Source organism: Carassius gibelio, chromosome A8 (assembly GCF_023724105.1).
Source record: "Carassius gibelio isolate Cgi1373 ecotype wild population from Czech Republic chromosome A8, carGib1.2-hapl.c, whole genome shotgun sequence".
Lineage (NCBI taxonomy): Eukaryota > Metazoa > Chordata > Actinopteri > Cypriniformes > Cyprinidae > Carassius > Carassius gibelio.
The window spans coordinates 20,120,279-20,140,423 of NC_068378.1; positions in this window are offsets into that span (position 1 = coordinate 20,120,279).

Here is a 20,145-nt window from a genome sequence, read left to right on the forward strand (position 1 = left end):
TCTGTCACACCTGGAAATAGAGACTCTATCTTGCTGTCTCCACACACACATACACACACACACACACAGCATGACAGAAAGTGATTTAATAGCAGTTATGCACTTCTCTTCTGCTCTGCTGACAGTCTGATGACTGGAGACAGCATAACTCGGCTTCGTTTACCTTTTCATGCCTCTATCTGTCACACTACACTGTACAATCACATTCAACTCATATTAGAGTACTATTGAATTCTTGGATCCCAGCAGTGTGCGGTCACAGCCATTGTCTTTCTCCTCCTCGAGGCTAATGGCTCTCTCAGGACCATGTCCTTCACAAATGAAGGTGTGGTCGTCTGTCAACAATTCAGGCTTCAGATGTGTTCCCATGTGCCCGCCGTTGGGAAACTGGCATCTTGCCTGTTTGATTCTCGGGTGAGGCACCACTGAGGGATTTACTGTTCCCATCACAACATTGTGGGTGTCAGTATTCATGCCCTTTCACTGAGTGCTGTAATCTTAAGCATTGTAAATAAAAGCACGTTATAATACCTACAAGAAAGCATCTTTTATAAAATAGGATTAGGAAGACTACACCATCTGCTTTATACATGAAAAAATCTGGTGTATATACTATATTTTGTGGAGCCCCTAAAGGGACATGTTGATGATAAATAATAATAATAAAAAAAAGAAATAGGGAAAATTGTATTTTGCGTTCTCTTGTAAAGTTTTTGCATTCCTTAAAGTCACTTTGGATTCAATCGCAAAACTTTTTTGATGGAAATAATGTACAGCGTGTGGAAAAACTCCAAACAAACTCAAAAATATCTTTGGGAAATGCAATAGTTTAGCAAAGAAGTTTCTGATAGGAACACAGTATTATTGAGAGAGAATGCACGTTATGCTAATGAACGACAAAGTTTCTCAGGGGAGCACAATACTTTTGCGAGTCAATGCATTTTTTGGGGAAATGCAGTAGTTTCGCAAAAGAATGCACATGTTTTGTGAACAAATGTAAAAGATTACGTGATGGAAATAATTAGTGTGTTCACAAGCGAACACAAATATTTTTCAGAGGAACACAGTAGTTTTGTAAGAGAACGTAAATATTTTGCATATGAAGGCAAAGTTTCTCAGTGCAGTAGTTTTGCAAGAAATTCCTCCAATCTCACACCATGTCCCCTTATGGACTCTGTATTATTCATAATCATGAATATCCACAAGAAATGCATGTTACATAATCAGATTACCTTAAATAATATCTTTAATGTACATTAATAATTCATTTTGAAGCATACAGTATACTTTTTTAAAAGTATATAACATTTAACTTTTCTATGCATTTAAGTTATTGCTGACAAATACATTGTAGGTATTGTAAATTGCAATTGCATGATGAATGCTGATGCTGAGTGTGTCATAATTATCTGTGATAGAACGCAATAACATTTTATTTCTCAAGATTTAAATAAATAAAAAAAAAACATAAAAATACTGCTGGAAAACAAAAATCAGTCAATCTTAGTGCAATCCAGTTTAGCTTGTTATTTGTAGCAGATAAAATAAAAGAATACAGGTGTTGCCGCAGAGCAGCGGTGGGTTTGCTTTGCCCTGAAGCTCACAGGTGCGGCCATCAAAAATGTTACAATCAGGTACGTGATTCTTGTGTAAATACAATTATCCCTCATTAAAAAAGTCAAGACACGCACCCTTAGTAAGTGTAGTTCATATATGTCTTAGCATGTTGCTAGGCTGGGACATTTGTCCACATAAAGAAATAACTTTCAAATGTCAAATTTGCTTGCAATTGAGCAAACACACACACACACACACACACACACAAATAAATAAATAAATAAAAACTAAATAACTAAATAAAAATACCACTTTAAATTAGAGCCCGACCGATATGGATTTTTGGGGGCCGATGCCGATATTAACTCGAAAAGAGCCGATTTATAAGCCGATATTTTGACTTTGAAAATAAACTGGATATTAGACCCATTTCCTATAAACTGCACTTACACAACATTCAATAGCAAAATATCTGCCTGTTCTATGTATGTGGGCTTTATAAACCATTTTCCAGAAGAGATAATGTTAAAAAAAAGGCTTAGATTACAGTCTCAAGACTAAACAATTGCACATCAAAAGTATATATTTTTTAATGATCAAAAAACACTTTTACTTTCTTCCAGTTGAAGCTGGTTTTAACAGTCTGTGTGTGTACTGTAAATAAATTATAATACTAAAGTTAAAGTATTTGCAGAAGTAGTCCCACACTTTGCTGCTACAAGATTCACCATTTTTTATTTGTCAAGCAATAGGTATTACCTATTACCTACTTATATTTAACAATATTACAACATTTTCCTGTTATGTCTGTAAAGCTGCTTTGAAACAATCTGTAAAAAATATTTAAAAAAGCGCTTGTTCAGTTCACATTTATTTACATGTCCCCTCTGGTTAATCATTTCTGACGCACCTACTCGAAGTTGAATGGTTAACGTTAGTGTCATAAACACACCGCTGTCAATTTTAAGAAGAACCACCTTCAAACAAGTTAATAGCAAGCATTTAAGGGGCCTGCTAAAAAGGAAGCTATATTAGGGTTAGAATAACATAGGGCTGTAGCTATCGAATATTTTAGTAATCGAGTATTCTACCAAAAATTCCATCGATTAATCGACTAATCGGATAAAATGTGTTTTTGCTTAATTAAAGTGCAATAATAATTATGCAAGAGAAAATAAGACTCCTGGGCCTCTTAAAATGAACAACTAAGTTTCCTTTTTTAGAAAAATGTTTTTATTTTTATTTTTTAAATGCATAGAATGCAATGCATACATGAAAAATAAACATTTAATTATTACCCATTGTTTCTCTGTCTGTACTTATACTGTGAACAATGACAATAAAGTTGACAGATGAATTAAGTGCCATTCAGTTGGGGTTTTAAATAAAAAGCATTTTCTGAGATGCACATTAAACACATAAAACATTAATTTAATTTATCTTTTAATTATTGAAAATTTACTTAACTTTTTGGTAAACAAAGGGGATTTACTATAAAAAAAAAATCATGGAAGAAATGTTGTGTGATTAAAACTTAAAAAAAAAAGTTTTTAGTGATAGGTACATTTATAGGTACATATTTACAGATATTCGTCCATATCGTGATTTGATGTAAGTGCAATGACCTATTTTTAGTGAATTAATTCAATAACATAACAGTTGCTGTTTTTTCGAGGCATGCTGTACATAACTTCTAGTCATTGACTACACGCGCCCCCCTGCCACAGTTACACGGTCATTATGTGGGATACACTGCAGATATATTTAGAATATGTTAAACGCTAACGTTATAGTTTGACCTCTTATTAAGGTTCGCGCTCTTCCACTGATAAATGGTTTTAGCTTTGTGGCTAATCTAATATAGCAATGCATTAGCGGCTGTAAGTGATGTTGCAGAATATTTAGAAGTGATAATGATAGGACCGTTAGCTAGAACTACCACACCGTTTGTATATACAGTGTATGAACTAAATCATTTCAAATGACGAACGACTGACTTACCGTCAAAACAGTAAATCTCCGTGGCTTGGCTGATCGCTTTCTTCGCTAGTGGATTTCTGGCACTGTTGTCAACTCTGGAGCTCCAGAGCTCCCTCTGGTGGGCAAACTATGCAACACTTATAACATGAGTGAAGCATGAGACTCTGTTTCTCATGTTTCATCGGCCGTTATAAACGCAGATGCCGATTTACATGCAATAAGCTCATATCGGCCGATAATATCGGTCGGCCGATATATCGGTCAGGCTCTACTTTAAATATCTATTTTATGTTTGGATGTTGAACTTTCAGAACTGAAACACAAAAACTAAAGCTTGCAAAAACAGACAGCAGAACAACTTAAACCAGTTTAGTAAGCTGTTAGTCTCCTTGTGTTAAGCTACAGTAGTTTCACTGGTCAGCCAGGTGGTCTCCCAGTGCCTAAACCTCATCCTCCTTTTTTTTCTTTCTTTAAAACACACACAACAATGCATTGATTTGGAGTGTTTTGGTCAGAGGGACACATACATTCCCCTCCAGCATATGCACAAATATGCAAACAAAAGTTGAGATCGATCTTGTACTCACAAGGTCGTCATATACAGGCCTTCAGCTCTCTAAACACAGATCTGCTTTCTTCTTCACTTTTGCCACCCCATTGACTGGAAACCAAGTCATTAAAGTAAACAGTTACTCCAGGTTTGGGCATTATTAAGTCATGCAACTTCTTCATACTTGAATATCAAAGAGACAGCACTTAACGTCAACACATCAATTCTCACATTTCTGCAACTACACTCAGAGATCTTGAATGAGATTATGAACTTTTCACCATTTTCTTGCTTTGTCCCCAGATCTTTCAGATTTTTCAGGTCAGGTAAGGGTTTAGATGGATTTTTATGACTGCAGTTAAAAACTTATTTTACTGTCTATGGTCCACACGAGTGATTAAGGTTAAGTGTGTAACTTCCGCAGCAACAAAATGACAGGTTCACACTCTTCCCATCTGCCATTGGTTGCTCAAACAGATAGTCCCGCCCAAACTCACTTAAATTGCACTTCCAGTTTTGATCGTACAGATAAGAGTAAAATCTGTAAAGGGTCTACTTTTTTTGTATACACTCATGATAAAAACAAAACGCTAAACTTTTGTAGAATAAAGAAAATAAACAGTGTCCGTTATCTGCCATCTCTGTCTCTGTCACCTCTCTTCACAGACACCTAAATGAAACAACCCGAGTCTTAGCGAATACTTGCCTCAAATACAAGAGAAATACATCTATAGAAAGCTTAAAATATTGACTTTTAAATAAACAGATTCAAGTAAAAAACAAATCATCAATTTTTATGTAATTTGTATGAAAGTAAGGACTGGTCCAGTTTCTCCTGTATGGTCTCATTATAGATAATGTGTTCCCGCCTACTGCATATTTCTGTCTCTCATTTCACTTTACTCTGCTGAGTTGCTCAGTAGACTCTATTCAACCAACAAACAATGATACCAGCATCCTGTAATCTATAGTTTCCCTGGAAACAAACTCTAGAAATGAGATTCCCTTCAGGCAGGTGCTTTGCACTTCATTAGAGTGTTCCAAACTGGTGGCTGTTCTGTGATCTGTTTTATTACCAAAGCGTTACAGAACTGACAGGTTAACAGTGCAGAAATTCTACAATAAAGATCACTTTCTCTGAGTGGCAATACGAGATCATTTGCATTTATTTATTTATTTATATATATAAAAAAAGTTCTAAGCAGTAAAATAGTTCTTAATAAAACGTGAAGAAGACTATCCTTACAAATGCCTTGGTTACAGTAACAAAAAGCTTACTTATTGAGTTTAAGTAGTCCAAAGGCCTTTTTGCATTTGACAATATGATTGATTATTTTATCCAAAATCTATTATACAGTATACTGTATGCACTATAATTATTTTTTCTTTTATACACAGTGGATTCAGAATGTATTCAGACCTTTTCTCTTTTTTTCCCTCCACATTTGGTGTTTGAATCTATGTGCGTAAAGCTTGTCGTATCATATTCAAATGATCTTAGGTTGTAATCACTGCCAAAGGTCCTTTAACTGCAGCTAATACTTGAATAGGTCAATCGGATGTTTTTCTTTTGCAAAGCTATCCAAAAGTTTCAACAGATGTCTTCTTAATTAAGTTTTCTATGTCTTACATCAGCAAAAGTCTAGCCTTCTTACTGTTATCAGCTACTTTCAATCTAAAGGTTATTTGATCACTGAGATACATAAACTGAGCAATATGCATAAAGCTATCAGGCTTGTGTTGACCTATGCTGTTTGTGTCAAACTGGGCCATCAGCTGGACTGATTTGTATGTGAAATGTGCGATTGATCTGCAGCTGTAACAATGACAAGCTGGCACAAAGACTGTCAATTGGAAATCAATCATCCACAGTGTATCTGTTTGTCTAGTCGAAACCAGATGAAACTGACAGGATTAATGCTGCAGGTCTACACAGGCACACACCTGCACCATAGAAACAGTTTTCAATTTTAGAAATTCTAAAAGTAATAATGTAATTATCAGTTTAGTGAGTTTATTTTTTTAACGGAAGAGTTTATTCAACCTTTAGACAACATTTAATTAAAAGAAAGAAAGAGAAGAACTGCATACGTGTTTTTGTTGAGTGACATATTTGATACCTCAGGCTTATATGGCTCATATAATATTATATATGAGAATATGAAGCTCATAATTTAGGAGGAAAAAACACTTAATGCGCAAAAATGTGCAGTTCCTGATATTTACATGAATAAGTAAGATGAAATCCTGAATGCTTGTAATGTAAGTCAATGAGATCTTTATGACAGTAAGCAGTCTTCCATAAAATGCATATAAATATCACTATATCTCCCAATAATATGTCTTAGTAAAATTATATTTAAATGCTTTGATTTATTATCAAACCTTTGTAGTTGTTGTTTAAATGATGTGTGGATAATCAAGTAAACCTAAGTTGTTTCAGTCCAGTAAATGTTCATTTTAAAATATTACCATTAAATTGAATTAAAAATGTTTACTTTATAAAAATCAGCAAAGATTTCACAGCAGAAAGACATGTGTACCATGACAAAAAGGTGGAAATTTTTACGATTATAGTTAAGAAGCATTTACTTGTTAAAACAGTCTAAACTATCAATCAGATGACAGAAAGCATGTAGTAGATTATTTATAATTGTACACAATTTAGTAAAAATTGAGCTTTTTGGGGTTAAAAACTGCTGGCTAGATAGTGTGAAAAAAAAAAGAAAAGAGGAAAGCAAAGAAAAGAATAGCATGTGTTAATGGACGTGTCAGGGTAGACATCTTCTCCTGTGGTGAGTAGTAACAGCTTGCTCTCCACTCGGCTTGCATTAAACAGCTAATTAAGCACTGAGGCATAATGAATGTGACTCCATGCGAGTCCCCGAGGAGCTCGCCAGCCATAGCACCGATGAAAGAGGGCAAAGGTCGCACTACACCCACAGGCATGACGGGGATATGTAACGCTGCGCTACATTTGCCCACAGTCGAGTCGCGGCAGCATATAGAACTATGACTAAACAATCACACAGATGTCTCTGCAGACAAAGAGTACATTAGTGCTATAGAATATGTGATTCATTTATATATATATATATATATATATATATATATATATATATATATATATATATATATATGTATATATATATGTATATATATATGTTGTACAGTCAAAGAAGATGGAAAAAAAGCCCACCTTTCATTTCCTCTCTCTCATGCATTGAGAGGCCTAATATTCTGTGTTAGCAAGATGATTAAAATGACTGCATTTTGTTGGTTTTTCTATGAACACCTGATGATTTAGTCCAAATACTATCTAACTCTCATGCATATGCACACAATTGTAAATGGGAAAAAAATAATATATAAAAAAATTAAACAGTTATTTTAAATTGTAATGATTGTTCACAATATAACAGTTTTACTATATTTTGAATCACATAAATGCAGCCTTGGTGAAAGGCTTTCAAAAATAATAATTGTAACCACACCAAAACTAAGAGAATTATACAGATCAGCACACCTCACTTTATTCACATACAGTAGGGAGTGTGTAAAAAAACTCCACCTGATATTTCAATTGGAAACAGGTCTTAAACTGACCCTGAGATAATTTTTTTCCTTACTCTTCTCTAGTTGGCCAATATATTAACAGAGATAGTTAATCATCTGTTCTTTGGGAAATTGTCAAGGCCACATCACTTAGAAAACACTCAAATGTTCCCATAGTTATTATGGAAATATTAATTCAAAGCTACCTAAAAACTGAGGTCATTTTTTTGAGTGACATCAAAAAAGAAAAAAAGAAAAAAGAAACTGGTGGGTGGTAAACGGTGTTGCACACTTGTTAGTATCGCATAGCCAGACCTTCAGACTGACAGCTGAAGGTCTGGATATATGGCAGCTTTCATTGGCCAAGGCCCAAACAACAAATCAGTTTATTTCGTTCAGCGTCACGTTTCAGGTTGTGGAAATGTCACCACAATAACAGACCGGTGTGTAAAACTCTCGGACGTAATTTAAAGATTCTATGCAGCAAACTTTAAATATTTCACATAATTTTGAATATCCAGCATTGCGATGATCCTAATAAGTGCTTGTGACTACAGTTGTAAACTCGACGGGGTTCTTCTTTCGTGAGGGGGTTTGGCGCCACAGCATTTTTGTTTCCAGACCAATTCAACCAATTTGATGACAGCTACAACACTCCTGAAGTGTTTTCACTTTTGTGTCCCATATGCATCAGACGTTTAGCCAATGGTCTGTGTATATATATATAAAACAATATTCCATGTCTTTTTTCGCTTCACATGTGCTCCCCATTATCCATTTTCTCCTGTGCTTTGATTGTTCATCGATTTCAGGTGTGTCGCATTACGTTCTATTTGTATTTAAGCTCTGTGTTTCCTGAATCCTGCCTCTGATATTGTTCATCTATCCCCTGATATGTGTGTGTGTGTGTGTTCCTTGGATAAATAAAGACTTTAGTTGTAAAGGATCCTATGTCTTCTCACTTCTTCATCTCCTCGCTCCAACACAGTAGCAGCATCGTGACAATAGCAAGGCTATGAGCATGATATTGCTTTTATACTAGAGTTCAATTAAACGAGTAAATACATAAGAAACAACAACAGAGTGTCTTTAAAAAGCCTCTTTTGATAGGAACCACTTCTCTCTGCCACGGAGGGGAAGTGAACTGTTGTATAAAGACATACATAATATGATAGTTTTTACATTTTTGCATGAAAAGTCCTTAATAAAGCATTGCTTTTCATCATTATCCCATTTGCTTTTTAACAAACATGTATTAAGCACTATCAATAGCAAACAGATCCTCACTGCTCTGTGAACTTGTTAGCAGATTCCTGTGAACAAGAAGCATAGGGCATTGCCCTCGGTCACAGTCTGTCTGTCAGGCCTGGTGCTAAACTGGCATTCTACCATATAAGACGGAGGGATGCAATCTGATGCGTCTCAGAAAAGGCGTGTTAGTTAAGCTCCATTCTCTGCTCTGAACATGGGGCTTGATTCTCTGGGACAGATGGAGCAGCTCGGTGCCCCGTCAAGATGCCTATGGTCATGCCGGGGGATTGTGGTTGTAGTCTAAGTCCCCTCCATGAACAAGATGGCATCTGTGAGGATCTCTTATGATCTGATCCTCCCCGGACTTGTCCTGGGCCCCGGGGACGCCTGTTATCCCTCCCAGTGTCAGTTAGAGCCTTCTGACCCGCCTGTAGCCCCAGGCAAACCTCCTGTGATCAGGCAAGGGACCTGGGTCAGCTCCAGAGAGAATAATGGTGATCTGACAAGCTGATCCATCCTTTAAAGAATGGCAAGGGCGGACAGACTGTGTTTAAACTGACTGCAGGCTGTGTCTTGTGCCACTTTTTGGTTGGACTTTGAAAATGACAAATCATCTTAGAACATTCTTTTTGTTTTTACAAGTATGGTAATTAGATTTTACTTGGTTATAAATTCATTGGTTAAGAGGGACACAATTATAACCCCTATTAAGTACCCAAAAAATATTTATAGTCTTTGAAAGGAGAGCTTATTTTGAGACTGGTCCTACTTAATTAAATATTCATGAGAAAGAGGCAGTGGCCACACCCCAGACTTTTTTTTCTGATTGAATTTGTTCAAACTCTGAGAATATATATTAATACTGTTTATTATAAGTTTTATAAAAGGCCAACATTTTATTTACATTTCGGTTTTTATTTTAAAGTTTTTTAGTGCTGCTTAGTGACTGAATGCAGAAGGGTGACTCAGGGATGAGTGACAACAGCTTGTTTTATTTCATTATCCTGTTTTGTTTGCTTTTTTTTTAAGTTTATTGAAGCCACCCAGTGTCCCTCAGGAAAACAGAAATCAAGCAAAAATGATTCAAGCTGTCTTTCAAAGCCCTGACCAATATAGAAAAGGCATCATTTTATACAAATGACAGGAGATGGCTTTCAAACATTTCAACAGAAAGAACAAGAAAGAAACCTTGAGATGGCACCCCAGCCATCCGTCCCCTGTGCCTCTGCTCTGAACCTTCCTTTCCCATTGTTCTTTTTCAAAAGACATAAACGAACACGATGGACACATCATTCTCATTTTCTCTCTCATCTCTCTCTCTCTCGCTTTCTTTTTTGCTATTTGTCCATCTCAAAATGAAGGCTTCTACCTCCCCAGAGCTAAATGGATGAGAGGAGAAAATGAGAGCCATCTGTGGTGCCCCATAGTGCAGAGATGATTGCTGTGGACGAGTCCATCTCCAGCACCAGAGCTTCCATCTTGGCAAAAAATACCACTAGCTCTTAGAAAAGACAAAAGACAGTTTGCATTCATATCATGTACTGTAAAAAGTCTGTTTCAGTGCACACAATTTACAAAGAGGAAACACCTATGTTATCATACAAATATAGCATCGGATGAGCACAAAATGTCCTAGATTGCTCTACAGTCATTGGACAGCACTTAGGAAGTCTGTCTGCATGATATATCCATCTGACAGTTGGCACAAAAGGACCTTAAAGTAAACTGCAACATTTATCGCCTGTAAGAACAGACAGAGCATCTTTAGCATTCATTTAATTTCAGTTATGAAACAGAGCCGCCCATTCATCTTGAAATCGATTAGATATTGGCTGTCATGAATTATGACAGTGTAGAAGGGCTGAACGCTTAATCAATTGACATGCTAATTATGGTAACTGTGCATTTTTCTAAAGACTGACAGATCCCTCTCTGAGGAGTTTCTAATTTAAAGGGATACTCCGTGCAAAAATGAAAATGATTGAATGTAAAATAATGTATTTTATTTGGAGTGTTGGTAACCAAACAGTTTTTTGGACAAAAAATGCAATGGAGGTCAATGGGAACAGAAGAATACTTGTTTTTTTTCTCCACAAGACTGACAGTTATCTCTTCAGGAAGTAAAGATAAAAATAGTCCACCCCAAAATATATATATATATTTATTTTTTTTGTAAAATAAAATAAGATGTTTGAAGAGTGTTGGTAACCAAACAGTTTCTGTACCCATTGGGGAAAAAAATATATAAAAAAATACAATGTAAACCAAAACTTTTTGGTTACCAACATTCTTTAAAATATCTTATTTTGTGTTCAGCAGAAGAAAATTAGTCATATAGATTTATAAAAACATAAAGGTGAGTAAATTATGACAGAATTTTCTTTTTGGGTGAAATATCCCTTTATTGAATGAGCTGTTGCGGTGAAGGAGCTTCTTAAACCACAGACCAAAATCCAAGAGGTTTGGAGAGGTATTTCAACCTTACTCATACGATGAGAGCTGGGATGATGAAGGAAAGAGGGGGTATGTGTGAATCTGTGTCCTGAGGGTCCACTTTGGCTTTTTATGAAGCTATTGCCTCTAAGCCAGGTCTCCAAATACACATAGCAGTGTTTGAACCCGTCACACATCAAACGATCTTCTGATCCGCCTCTAGTTAGCCACTCCTGAAGTGTACTCTGCCCTGAGAAATGGCAGCCATTCAGAATGGTCTCTGTCTTATATGGGGAATTATTGTAAAGAGGGAACCAAGAAGAGCTGAAAATGGATCTATCTCTCTGTGTCTTTCTGTTTCTTTCCATCTGCTTAGTTGTAGAAGAAGAGTCCCTCATGAGAAACAGACACAAAGCAAGAGAGGGAGGCCATTATTATGGACTAGAATTGTTAGCAGTGGTAAACAACATGCACATGGCAGAACGTGATTGCCAGACGCTGCAGATACATCAGAGAAAAAGAAGCAAACTGTCTAAAGAAGGGAATTGGTGATTGCAGTTAAAGAGGGGGAAATTATTGTTTGATTCAAAGCCTTTTGCTTTACCTCCAACAGACTAGGGAAATCAATTTAATGTGTTGATTTAGTGTTACATCAACAATTACTCATGATATATACAGTATTGTTCAAAATAATAGCAGTACAATGTGACTAACCAGAATAATCAAGGTTTTTAGTATATTTTTTATTGCTACGTGGCAAACAAGTTACCAGTAGGTTCAGTAGATTGTCAGAAAACAAACAAGACCCAGCATTCATGATATGCACGCTCTTAAGGCTGTGCAATTGGGCAATTAGTTGAAAGGGGTGTGTTCAAAAAAATAGCAGTGTCTACCTTTGACTGTACAAACTCAAAACTATTTTGTACAAACATTTTTTTTTTCTGGGATTTAGCAATCCTGTGAATCACTAAACTAATATTTAGTTGTATGACCACAGTTTTTTAAAACTGCTTGATATCTGTGTGGCATGGAGTCAACCAACTTGTGGCACCTCTCAGCTGTTATTCCACTCCATGATTCTTTAACAACATTCCACAATTCATTCACATTTCTTGGTTTTGCTTCAGAAACAGCATTTTTGATATCACCCCACAAGTTCTCAATTGGATTAAGGTCTGGAGATTGGGCTGGCCACTCCATAACATTAATTTTGTTGGTTTGGAACCAAGACTTTGCCCGTTTACTAGTGTGTTTTGGGTCATTGTCTTGTTGAAACAACCATTTCAAGGGCATGTCCTCTTCAGCATAGGGCAACATGACCTCTTCAAGTATTTTAACATATGCAAACTGATCCATGATCCCTGGTATGCGATAAATAGGCCCAACACCATAGTAGGAGAAACATGCCCATATCATGATGCTTGCACCTCCATGCTTCACTGTCTTCACTGTGTACTGTGGCTTGAATTCAGAGTTTGGGGGTCGTCTCACAAACTGCCTGTGGCCCTTGGACCCAAAAAGAACAATTTTACTCTCATCAGTCCACAAAATGTTCCTCCATTTCTCTTTAGGCCAGTTGATGTGTTCTTTGGCAAATTGTAACCTCTTCTGCATATGCCTTTTTTTTAACAGAGGGACTTTGCGGGGGATTCTTGAAAATAGATTAGCTTCACACAGACGTCTTCTAACTGTCACAGTACTTACAGGTAACTCCAGACTGTCTTTGATCATCCTGGAGGTGATCATTGGCTGAGCCTTTGCCATTCTGGTTATTCTTCTATCCATTTTGATGGTTGTCTTCCGTTTTCTTCCACGTCTCTCTGGTTTTGCTCTCCATTTTAAGGCATTGGAGATCATTTTAGCTGAACAGCCTATCATTTTTTGCACCTCTTTATAGGTTTTCCCCTCTCTAATCAACTTTTTAATCAAAGTACGCTGTTCTTCTGAACAATGTCTTGAACGACCCATTTTCCTCAGCTTTCAAATGCATGTTCAACAAGTGTTGGCTTCATCCTTAAATAGGGGCCACCTGATTTACACCTGTTTCTTCACAAAATTGATTTCCTCAGTGATTGAATGCCACACTGCTATTTTTTTGAACACATCCCTTTCAACTAATTCAACTAATTGCCCAATTGCACAGCCTTAAGAGCGTGCATATCATGAATGCTGGGTCTCATTTGTTTTCTGAGAATCTACTGAACCTACTGGTAACTTGTTTCCCACGTAGCAATAAAAAAATATACGAAAAACCTTGATTATTCTGGTTAGTCACATTGTACTGCTATTATTTTGAACAATACTGTATGTTGCATAAAATGCACAATAAATTATAAATAACAATTGATGGGAAAAGATGCTTTCCAGAACAAGATGTCATAGTTATAACATCTGCTAGCAGGGGCTATTTAAAATAACTGTTTTCTATTTTAATACATTTTAAAATGTCATTTATTCCTTTGATGGCAAAGCTCAATTTTCAGCAGCCATTACGCCAGTCTTCAGTGTCACATGATTTTCAGAAATCATTTTAATATGCCAATTTGGTGCACAAGAAAAAAAAATTTTCTCAGTGTTGAAAACAGTTGTGCTGCTTAATATATTTGTGGAAAACATGATACATTTTTTTCCCGAATTCTTTGATAGTAAGTTTGAAAGGATATGATTTATTTGAAACTGAGGTTTTTCTATTATTGTTAAAATTACAAATGACCTGCTCCTTGCGTCAGACCAAGGCTGCATCTCATTTCTAGTCTTACTTGATCTTAGTGCTGCGTTCGACACCATAGATCATGACATACTCATAGATCGATTACAAAACTATACAGGTATTCAAGGGCAGGCTCTAAGATGGCTTAGATCCTACCTGTCTGATCGCTACCATTTTGTTTACTTAAATGGGGAGTCATCTCATTTATCATCAGTAAAATATGGAGTGCCACAAGGATCCGTCCTAGGTCCCCTTCTATTTTCAATATATATGTTGCCCCTTGGTAATATTATTAGAAAATACGGAATTAGCTTCCACTGTTATGCTGATGATACTCAGCTATATATCTCAACGAGACCAGATGAAACTTCCCAATTATCTAAGCTAACAGAGTGTGTTAAAAATGTAAAAGATTGGATGACACACAATTTTCTCCAATTAAATTCGGATAAGACAGAGATACTAATTATTGGACCAAAAAACACTACACAGAATCTTGTAGATTACAATCTGCAACTAGACGGATGTACTGTTACTTCCTCTACAGTCAGAAATCTGGGTGTTATATTAGACAGCAATTTGTCTTTTGAAAATCATATTTCCAATGTTACAAAAACTGCATTCTTCCATCTTAGAAACATTGCCAAGCTACGAAACATGTTATCTGTTTCTGATGCAGAAAAGCTAGTTCATGCATTCATGACCTCTAGACTGGACTATTGTAATGCACTTCTAGGTGGTTGTCCTGCTTCTTCAATAAACAAGCTACAGGTAGTCCAAAATGCAGCAGCTAGAGTCCTTATGAGGTCAAGAAAATATGATCATATTACCCCAATTTTACAGTCTCTGCACTGGCTACCTATTAAGTTCCGTATCAGTTACAAATTATCATTACTTACCTATAAGGCCCTAAATGGTTTAGCTCCAGCGTACCTAACTAGCCTTCTACCACGTTACAACCCATCACGCACCCTAAGGTCACAAAACGCTGGACTTTTGGTCGTTCCTAGGATAGCAAAGTCCACTAAAGGAGGTAGAGCTTTCTCACATTTGGCTCCCAAACTCTGGAATAGCCTTCCTGATAATGTTCGGGGTTCAGACACACTCTCTCTGTTTAAATCTAGATTAAAAACACATCTCTTTCGCCAAGCATTCGAATAATGTATCTTTTTAATTGTGAGTGTAGTTGCATCTGTTCAAAGTTGCATTTTTATTCATTAGCTTGGGTTAAACTAATTTTACTTTGTTGGATCAGCAGCTATGCTAATGATGTCTGTATTTTGTTTCTATGTTTCGCCACGGGATTTACATCCCGTGGTAACTAGGATTTTAAACAAGCTCCAGTCTGGATTCAGAACACCTGAGAAGAGATGATGCTGACCCTCAGAGGACCCCAGATGATGCTACCTTGAATCAACAAACAGAACTAACAATTATTGCTAAATGTGTGACTGAATCATATAATAACTTAATTAATAATATTGATAGTTCATCGTCTAGCTGACTACGTCTTGTATTATTATTATTATTTTTATTTTTTCTAAAATCCTGTCAAATGTGCACAAACTACTAGCTACTACTAAATATTGTAGAAACATAATTTTCTGTAAAGTTGCTTTGTAACGATTTATTTTGTAAAAAGCGCTATACAAATAAACTTGAATTGAATATTATAAATGTCTTTATTGACACTTTTCATCAGTTTTATGTGTCCTTTAACTGACTCCCAAAACTACTGAACTGTAGTGTATGTGACCTGTGTGAAACAAAACATGTTTTTTTATTTTTCTACTGTATTATATTCTTGTATTTTAGACCACTAATTTGTCTTAAGTGTACATTTTAAACTTATTTGTTAAAAGCACTATGATTTCCTTGAGGCTTAAAACTTTTGAAAGCAGTTTTAATCACAAACAAAACACCTGTATACAGACGCCAGACACCTGCATAAAACCACATAAACACACACACACACACAGTTTGGTGCCACAGTAGGGGTCTGTATAGTGGTGTTTTGAAGAGGGTGTGTGTGTGAGAATCAGAGGATCAAAGCACGCTCTGAGAAACCAACCACAACAAGAAGAGCGACAAGCCTTTGGGCATGCATGTATTAGAACTGTGCGCCAAGGACTAGTGTCACTGTTTGTATAAAATCTATCTGTGTGCGCATGTACCCATGTATTTATTTGTACTATGTGCCAAGGACTTCCTTTCTTTTTGCAATTTTCTGAAATAGGGATGGAAGGCCTCCATTTTGCTTTAGAAAGCTGCCGTGAAGTGAATGAAGAGACGTTAATCTAATAAACCAAGAGCCAATTTCATTTGTTTAGTATTCACTAAACGCATATTAACCCTATACAGTACACCTTTTAGATTTTTCTAAAAATTTTTACAAATGATAATATATTTTTGACTCAGATTGCAAATGGACTGAACATTTCAAATCTGTCAGCTAATATTCTCCAAAATGGTGTTACAGTGATGCGGAGAGACACAGATGAGATAAATTGTTAAAATAAAGCCGTTATTTTTGTTTTTTTTCTTGTACAAAAAGTATTCTTGATGCTTGATAATGTTACGGTTGAACCACCGATGGCAGATAGACTATTCTGAAGATGCTTTTCATACTTTTATAGATCTTGACAGTGTATTTTACTTGGCAGTCTATGGGACAATCACAAGCCTCCCGGTTTTCATCCAAAATATCTTAAATTGTGTTCTGAAGAAGAACAAAGCTTTTACGACTTTGCAACGATATAGGGGTGAGTGATTAATGCCAAAATTTTCATTTCCCTTCGAACAGCAATTTCTTAAAAATAAAATGTCTCCCTTGTTATAAATGCTGACAGAAACATAACATAACACAACTAAACTAAAGCAAACCCCAAATCAAACAAGCAAGTTGCACAGATAAAAGACATGTCTTAATATTAACAAACTAAGGCTTTGTCTGTACTCTTTCCATTTAAAATTAGAGGCAACCACTGGATTTAATCATGATTCAAACAAAGATGCAGCATACATGCAGCATGAGTAGTTTTTAAATCTAAATTAGACTGTATAATTTCGAAATATGAAGCAAAAACAGAATGGTCTGACATTAGTTTTGTGAAACTACTAGATAAAACAAATGAAACACTAGCGTAGTCAGGAATTACAATGTGGGTGGGCCCAGAATAAATTGGGTGGGCCTATCTTAAAATACATCTGTTATCAAAGTAGGCCAACACAACTAATAGTTACGCCTGCTTGAATTTACATCACCGTTTAATCAGAGCATAATGTCATCATAAGCAGTGTTAAGAAAATAATGATAAGAACAGCATGAGCATGAGTAAAACCACACACACACACATCTGACAGACGCAACACATCACCATCATCAAATCAGCAGGACAGTAGTAATGGACATTATGTAGATCCCATGCTTGGTCATAGTTGGCTTGCTCAGCAGCCACATAAACCACATGAAATAAACAACAGTGACTAGGCAACTAACATTAGGAAAATGCAGCTTTGTGTACCTGCACACTGGCGTGTAAGCAAGGTAGCCTTTAGACAATGGAGCGCTGCCGGGTGAATTAAATGGGTGAATTAATGTTAGCACTAGCAGAGCTGTTCATTTCCTTGAGTGTAGAATTTGTGGGGGACGTTTCATTCATACTCAAAGCTGGAGGGCGATCTCGCACAGAAACATAGAACAGACTCATAGAAGTAGCGTGACGTGCCAGGACAACCCTAATATAGACAAAGGCATCCAGCTCTGCTGCAGCTAAAGGGCTGTTCGCAAACATATATTCATCATTATATGGCAAACAAGAAAAAAACAACACAATTTTTATTTTCATAGACAAAGTATTGTGATTATTGCAACAGAATTCACAATGATTAGGCTACATTCTGAAGCAACTGACTGGGTGGGTGACTGACAGGTGGATGGGCCCAGGCCAAGCAAGATGAAAAGAAAGTACCACGTACACTTTTCTAAACATAGTCAGTTGCCCTCAGAGATACATTCATATAAACTCCTATTCCAATTGTATCGCGATTTGTTTGGCATCTCAATCATCACATATTTGAATCAATTTTCGACTGGCTCGTGGGTAATCCTTACATCCCTACAGTTTATATAAAAAAGTTGATTCTAAATGAATTATGCTGGCTTCCATTTTATTAGATTCTGTCCATTCAGGAATATTCCGGGGGATATTCCCATTTTATGATAAATTCAACTTCTATTATAGCCAACTTAACACATCAGAAATGTACCATATTCACAAAACTACCACAAAATAAATAGTACTATATAAATTATGTCTTTTAAATCATATGCTTTATTTCCACAGACCACTGTTTGAGAATCCAGTAGAGGGTTAACAACTGACAGTAGATTATAAAGCATAAAGGACATCATGAGAATAAGGTTAAACAGGAAGAGAGTTGTGCTACATCTGGCATCTGCATCATTTACAGAGCTCCGCTTGCTCCAGAACCCTCACGGCCATTGGTTTGCAAGGTACACTGGGCTCCGACTGTTAACTACGTCCCTTCACAGGGACCTGTGTGTTATTTACACACACTTCTCTCACACATACACACACTCATCTTGGGAGATGACTTGCATTTAGGTTCTGTATTCCCACAAGCTCACTTGTAATTAATTAGCTAGCAGTCCCTTCCCAACTTCCTGTCACTTCTCCCATCCTGGTTTCCTGGCTGAGGACAGAGGAATCTCCTGGGTTACAGCTAGAGTAATCAGCCTCTGTGGGACCACTATGTGTCTCAATCTACTGCACAGCAGAGTTGCACAAAAGAGAAGGTGTGTTTATGCTTGTGTGTGTGTGAGAAAGAGAGAGTGAGAGAAGCCACCCTATTGGGAATCCTTATCCACTGGGACTAATTCACTTTGCTATTCATTAACCTCCTCCTTTTACCTTGCGGAGGAAGTCTGGGGACAACAGCAACTTTCAAAGGCGATGTCAAAGGAGTGCTGACTACAAATCCCAGGGTGCCCTGGGAGATGATCCAAGTCTTCCATTAAAGTGAGAGGCTGGTCTTGATCAGGTTATCAGATTTAAGCGAGCCAGCCAGAGGGTTGAAAGACGTACAAAAGACAAAAGTGTCTTACATTGCTTTGATTTGAAGGCGAGCAGACCAAGTCTGGTCTCTTTTGCATGCAGAACACAGTAGCTGTGGATGAACACGGCTAATTTCTGTTGATTAAGCAAATGTGCCTCCATTCTCGTTTAGTATTCAGGACAAGGGTGGAGACAAGGAATCACACAGTCATGTCAAGGATAGGACAACCCTTTCTACTCTCAGAATCGCTAATGTCTGCCTGTTAAGAGATGCATCACGTTATCCCAAAAGTTTTAGAAAGAGGGTTTTCCTTGCTCTTTTGAAACTGAAATGAACAGTGCAGACATATTCAGTGGTTTTTCACTCGCATGTCAGTCCAAACCTGTAAAACTTACTTCTGTGAAATGCAAAAGAAAATATTTAGAAAAATTTCCCAGGTCCAGTGTTGTTTTGGACCCCAGTTACTTTTACTGTACAACATAGGCAAAATCAGATTTGCTTTGCTTTTGAAACATTCTTCAAAATATCCTTTTAGTGTTCCACAGAAGAAAAAACACTGGTATGACATGAGGGTGATGATGGCCAAATTTATTAACCATGATATTTTAGCTAATAAAAAATGCTACAGAGGTGTTTAAATATTGGTAAGCGGTATTTTAAAGAGCTTCTATTACACCTGAATGAGTAGATATCAAATCATAAGAGCTCCACTTTCAAATAATGAAGCTATGTAGATGAGTTTCACAACAGTAGATACTATGCAGATTCATAACACTGTGTTGATGTTTCATATTTTTCACATGATGTGCTCAGCAAACCTCATCAAGAATGAGATGCTTTGTGGAATTTCAGTCTCCATGACAACAGCAGCAGACAAACAGGAGGCTAAACGTGACATTCTAATTCATAAAGACTTGACAGCTGTCATTGTAAAAGAAATTCCTTGACAATCCGCAGATGCTGACATTTAGAGATAATAGTTCTCGACTTAATGATAGGCCTCTCACATGTAGCTGTCACATGTAACTTG